Raw genomic sequence first — 6,600 nt, forward strand, 5'->3', positions numbered from 1 at the left:
AAGTTCACAGTTCACATACTGTTGAAGCCTGGCTTGGAGAATTTTGAGCACTACTTTGCTACTGTGTGAGATGAGTGCAATTGTGTGGTAGTTTGAACATTCTTTGGGATTGCCTTTCTTTGGGATTGGAATGAAAACTGACCTTTTCCAGTCCTGTGGCCACTGCTGAGTTTTCCAAATTTGCTGACATATAGAGTACAGCACTTTCACAGCATCATCTTTGAGGATTTGAAATATCTCAACTGGAATTCCATCACCTCCACTAGCTTTGTTTGTAGTGATGCTTCCTAAGGCCCACTTGACTTCACATTCCAGGATGTCTGGCTCTAGGTGAGTGATCACACCATGGTGATTATCTGGATCATGAAGATCTTTTTTGTACAGTTCTTCTGTGTATTCTTGCCACCTCTTCTTAATATCTTCTGCTTCTGTCAGTGTCCAAAATCACTGCAGATGGTGATTGCAGCCATGAAATTAAGATGCTTACTCCTTGGAAGGAAAGTTATGACCAACCTAGACAGCATATTAAAAAGTAGAGACATTACTTTGCTGACAAAGGTCTGTCTGGTCAAGGCTATGGTTTTTCCAGTAGTCATGTATGGATGGGAGAGTTAGACTGTAAAGAAAGCTGAGTGCCAAAGAATTGATGCTTTTGAACTGTGGTGTTGGAGAAGACTCTTGGACTGCAAGGAGATCCAAGCGGTCCATCCTAAAGGAGATCAGTCCTGGATGTTCATTGGAAGGTCTGATGTTGAAGCTGAAACTCCAATACTTTGGCCACCTGATGCGAAGAGCTGACCCACTGGAAAAGACCCTGATGCTGGGAAAGATTGAGGGCAGAAGGAGAAGGGGACAACAGAGGATGAGATGGTTAGATAGCATCACCGACTCAATGGACATGAATTTGAGCAAACTCTGGGAGATAGTTAAGCAGAGTGGAGCCTGCTATAGTTCACAGTGCAGACAGTCAGACACAACTTAGTAACTGAACACCACCAATTTGTCTCTATAGGCCACTATCTCATCAAAAGTGCGGCATTCTGTTTCATGGTATTAATAATTTTTCTAGGTCTGGAGGATCTGCTGGAGAAGGGATAGGCTACCCACTCCAGGATTCTTGGATTTTCCTGGTGGCTCAGATGGTGAAGAATCTGCCTGCAATATGGGAGACCTGGGTTTGATCCCTGGATTGGGAAGATCTCCTGGAGAAGGGAACAGCTACCCATTCCAGTATTCTGGCAGGGGGAAGTCCATGGACTGTATAGTCCATGGGGTTGAAAAGAGTCTGACACGACTTCATGATTTTCACTTTTATAGTATGGTCTAAGCATTGCAAAAATAATTTCTGTTAGAACTAGGCCTTTATGAAACGTGTATGTGAATGTCCTCTATTGGTCTCCTTTAGTCAGTGTTTCATACATTGCTGAACCACCTTTTTGTTCTAAAGACACACACACAAAAACATAACTACATGTGTCCAAGAGCTTTGCGACACTAATTTTCCTTAAACAAATGTGATTCCCACTTATAGGGTCCCTCTGTTTTTTCTTTTTGGAAATTTATTTATTTTTTATTGGCCACATAGCAAGGTTTGCAGGATCTTACTTCACTGACCAGAAATCAAACCTGTGCCCCTTGCAGTGGAAGTACAGAGTCCTAACCACTGGAGTGCCTGGGAAGTCCCTCTCATTTTCTTTCTCCCCTCTATTTCAAAGCAGTATTTCATTTAACATATATAACATCTGCTGCTGCTGCTGCTGCTGAGTCGCTTCAGTCGTGTCCGACTCTGTGCAACCCCATAGACGGCAGCCCACCAGGCTCCCAGTCCCTGGGATTCTCCAGGCAAGAACACTGGAGTGGGTTGCCATTTCCTTCTCCAATGCATGAAAGTGAAAAGTGAAAGTGAAGTCGCTCAGTCGTGTCCAACTCCTAGTGACCCCATGGACTGCAGCCTACCAGGCTCCTCTGTCCATGGGATTTTCCAGGCAAGAGTGCTGGAGTGGGGTGTCATTGCTTTCTCCGATATAACATCTAGCACAAGCAAAGAACGCAAACAAATCAAAGCAAAACCAAAGTCTAAAACAAACCTCAGGACAAAATTTCCATCCTAAAGACTGAAGACTGGAAACATGAGCTAGACAGCAGCACAGTGGAGTTGGGACACGGATTCCCTGACTCCCAGTCAGGAGTTACTCATACCAGGCAAAGAAGACTAAAAATAGGGCCGGTTCACCATGTCATTTCTTGTTTTTACTTAGAAACTGTCATGATTTTCTCTTTGTACTAACGACCTCTCCTAAGATTCTCCACCTTGAGAAAACAGACAGACCCATTAAAAAGTCACATCATGGAGCCTAAAAATGACCAAGACTTGGAGCCCAACAGTGTGATAGTCCCAAGACTCCGTTAACTACCAGCCCCTGATCTTGGCTAATGACTTACGTCTCCAGCTTCAGTTTCCCAGAACTTGTATTGGACACAATCAGACCAACCATTTAGAAACAGGGGACCACTGGAGATAATGAAGGGTCTGACACAGTAGGTGATAAAAAATGAAACCTACTAGTACCACCATATGATTGATTTCACTGATTTCCCTGTAGAGTCTACCCCTTTCTTCATTCCTCAAATCTTTGCATATGGAAGGAAATTCTCTAGCATTTAACATGACTGTAAGTATATGCTAACTTAAAAAATGATTATCAACTAATTCAAACACACACAAGGCCATGGAAAATAAAATAACCATCATCCATGTGTATCCCCATTAAATTTAGTGTCATCTCATACTGTATCAGACTATCCATATTATTCTACAGTTTACTGTACCCTCCTCAACATTAGGTTTTTGGGAGGTATCTATGTTGATATTTGTAGCTCTATTTTAAATGTGCTTTGCCAACAAAGGTCTGTCTAGTCAAGGCTATGGTTTCTCCTGTAGTCATGTATGGATGTGAGAGTTGGACTGTGAAGAAGGCTGAGCACCGAAGAATTGATGCTTTTGAACTGTGGTGTTGGAGAAGACTCTTGAGAGTCCCTTGGACTGCAAGGAGATCCAACCAGTCCATTCTGATGATCAGCCCTGGGATTTCTTTGGAAGGAATGATGCTAAAGCTGAAACTCCAGTACTTTGGCCGCCTCATGCAAAGAGTTGACTCATTGGAAAAGACTCTGATGCTGGGAGGGATTGGGGGCAGGAGGAGAAGGGGACAACAGAGGATGAGATGGCTGGATGGCATCACTGACTCGATGGACGTGAGTCTGGGTGAACTCCGGGATTTGGTGATGGACAGCGAGGCCTGGCGTGCTGCGATTCATGGGGTCGCAGAGTCGGACATGACTGAGCAACTGATTTGATCTGATCTGATCTGATAGTATTCAACTGTATGAACCTCCCATCACATATTTCTGTGTTCTACTGAGGGACATTTAGATTATTTCCAATATGTATATATTTTTTACTATTCAAAGAATATTACAAGAGACATCTTTCTCATATGTGCATCTTTGGGTACTCGTGGGAACTTCTCTAGGGTACAAATATAGAAGAGGGATTGCTCAGTTTGCAAAATATGCGCACTTACAACATTATCGACTGCCAAATAGTATTCCAAGTCATCATAGAATTTTGTTATTGCTGCTTATGGGGTTTCATTTGCTCATTCTTTATTGAGCTATATTTTATATATCATAACATTTACCCATTTAAGGTGTACAATTCAAGTTTTTAGCACAGTTGCAAAATTGTATAACTATCACCCCAACATAACTCTAGATTTGTGTGACAGTGTTTTTATTTATAAATATACTTAAAACAACTGTAAAGTTGGTAATGTGTCTCAGTCAATGTAACCGCGGAAATCCCCTGGGAGAAGCTCGTTTGTAGAGACTTCCTTGTTTGAAACCTGTTTTTTGGAGGAGGTAACTGGAAGGCTGGAAGGAATATTTTCAATTAGATTACAAAACTGCTTAAAGGCAGGTTTTTGTTGTTTAAAAAAAAAAGCATTCCTATTTATTCACCTCAGAGTAAAATGACTCAGAACTGACTATTTGGAAAGACGGGAGGCATGATCTACCAAATAAAGGAGCTCTTTTCCCCCAGGACTATTCTCACTCCTGCCAGAAAGGGAGGGAGGTGTGAACCAGGGCAGAAGATGGAGTAAACCATGTGGAAGCTGGGACACTGGCAAAGAGGAGGGGGAACCAGAGTCTTTTATTTTTCTCCACAGATTAACTTAGCTTTTCATTGAGTCATTTTTACACTCTTAAGGTATTAATTAATGGCACTTCCAAGTATTGTTTACTCCAACTCATACTTAATGTGTTAATTGACAATGCCGGTTGCCAAATTGACTTGGAATACAAATTTACATAAGAATATTGTTTTCATCCTTGGAATCTCCTGAGAAACATCAGTTCCATGGACAAAAACACTGGTTCTCCTGTATTCACTCCTTTTGGTCACTGCTTTAAAGATGTCGATATTCATTTTTACGGTTTTGCTTTTTCAGGTGCTTGGCAGCTCGCTGAACTTTCCTCCTCCCCTTCAGACCTTCCCCCGGGTACAGAGGGCACAGTCGTGTTCAGTGACAGCCCATCAGATGACAGGAGACCAGGAACCTAAGACTGTGATGAGGGGGAAAGGCCCAGACTCAGGGCTGACACCTCGGGCAGACACGCTAACGCTCACCTCACTAGCCACACAGGCCAGGGGTTTAGAAATGAGTGCACGGGACGAGAGGACCCAGGGAAGTTGTCTCTGTAACTATCTCCCTCCATCCTTACACCCGGAGGCCCGAGGCCCTGGCAGGAGGTTTGGGCCCACGCCAAGGCTCCACGAAGGCTTTAAATTTGGGATCTGCAGAAGCGAAGGACCTGGGACTGAAGCGGAAAACAGCCCTGACCTGCACTGGAAGATTAAGTTCAGCAAGCAACCCTGAACTCAGGGCAAAAATCCAGTCAGGGAAGCTGAATAGCAGATGAGCACTCCTCTCAGGGGAAACAGTCTAAGCAGCTTCAAGCAGCCTGTATTCCCAGGCTAGGCAAAATGATTCAGCCAATCCTGAGCTCTAGAAGACGGCTGAGTTAAAGGGGTTACCCTGCTCCAATGCAAATATATGCAACATTTACCTACCTCTTCTGAGCCTGAGGAGCAACAACACACAACTGAAGGCCTCCCCTTCAGGGCCATTCCCCTGAACTGGCTTCAGAGCTGGCACGTCAAGACTCCACATTCCCACTTTCCCAGTCTATGGTCCAAGCTCCTTGTTAGTCATGGGCCCTGCCCCCAGCCTCCTCCACACCCACACCCGTAATCTACGCATCGGCTGATTAGGACAGGCTTCTCAAAGATCAGAGCCTGGAAGGGAACAGAACTGCACATGGAAATAAGGCTCAGCATCTTGCTTCCTCTTTGTTTAAAACCTATTCCTTACAAGTTGCAAGGGTTCTAAGAACAAGGTTGTGGGTGATTATATTTGCCCTCTGCCCCTTCCCATGTTACAAAGTAAATGTGTATAGGCCACAATAGTTCCAGTAGGACAGAAGTGGTATGGTAAGTCATACATTGCTCACTATTTGAGTACCTCACATGTATTATTTAATTTAACCCCCAAAATAACCCTACCAGGGAGGCATTACCGTCTTCATTTTTGGATGAGAACACCAAGACCCAGGAAGGTCACAATCTGTAGAGGACATAGGTCTGATTCAACCCCAGAGTTCACTGCAGCACTATTTACAATAGCCAAGACATGGAAGCAACCTAGATGTCCACTGACAGATGAACAGATAAAGAAGCTGTGGTACATTTATACACTGGAATATTAGCCATTAAAAAGAACGACAAAATACCATTTGTAAGAACACGAATGGGCCTAGATATTACCATACTAAATGAAGTAAGCCAGACAAAGATAAATATCATATAATATTGCTTATCTGTGGAATCTAAGGGCTTCCCTGGTGGCTCAGTTGGTAAAGAATCTACCTGCAATGCAGGAGACCTGGGTGTGATCCCTGGGTTGGGAAGATTCCCCTGGAGAAGGCAAGGGCTACCCACTCCAGTATTCTGGCCTGGAAAAATAAATGCAAATGAACTCATTTCCAAAAAAACCTCACTAGACACAGAAAACAAACATGGTCTGTTTTCACATAGGAAAGTGGAATGGGGGAGAGAACTAGGAAGTTGGGATAAACAAATACACACTCTACATAAATCAGATAATCCACAAGGACCTATTATATATAGCACAGGGAATTATACTCAGTATTTGTAAAAGGTATCTGTAAAGATGACAATGTAAATACTCAAATACCATAGAACTGAGAATAAAGATACACAGTAAACATTGGTGGTTCAGTGGCTAAGAATCCACTTTGCAATGCAGGGGACACCGGTTCAATCCCTAGTCCAGGAAGATCCTGCATGCTGCAGGGCAGCTGAGCCCATGTACAACTGCCGAGCCTGTCCTCTGGAGCCCACATGCAGCAAGTGCTGAGCCCTCACAAAGCAGTCGCTGAAGCCCGTGTGTCCACTGCCTGTGCTCTGCAAGAGAAGCCCTGCACTGAGAAGCCCACACAGTGACTAAGGCAGTAGCC

This window comes from Bison bison, unplaced genomic scaffold (assembly GCF_000754665.1).
Source record: "Bison bison bison isolate TAMUID 2011002044 unplaced genomic scaffold, Bison_UMD1.0 scf7180017864476, whole genome shotgun sequence".
NCBI lineage: Eukaryota > Metazoa > Chordata > Mammalia > Artiodactyla > Bovidae > Bison > Bison bison.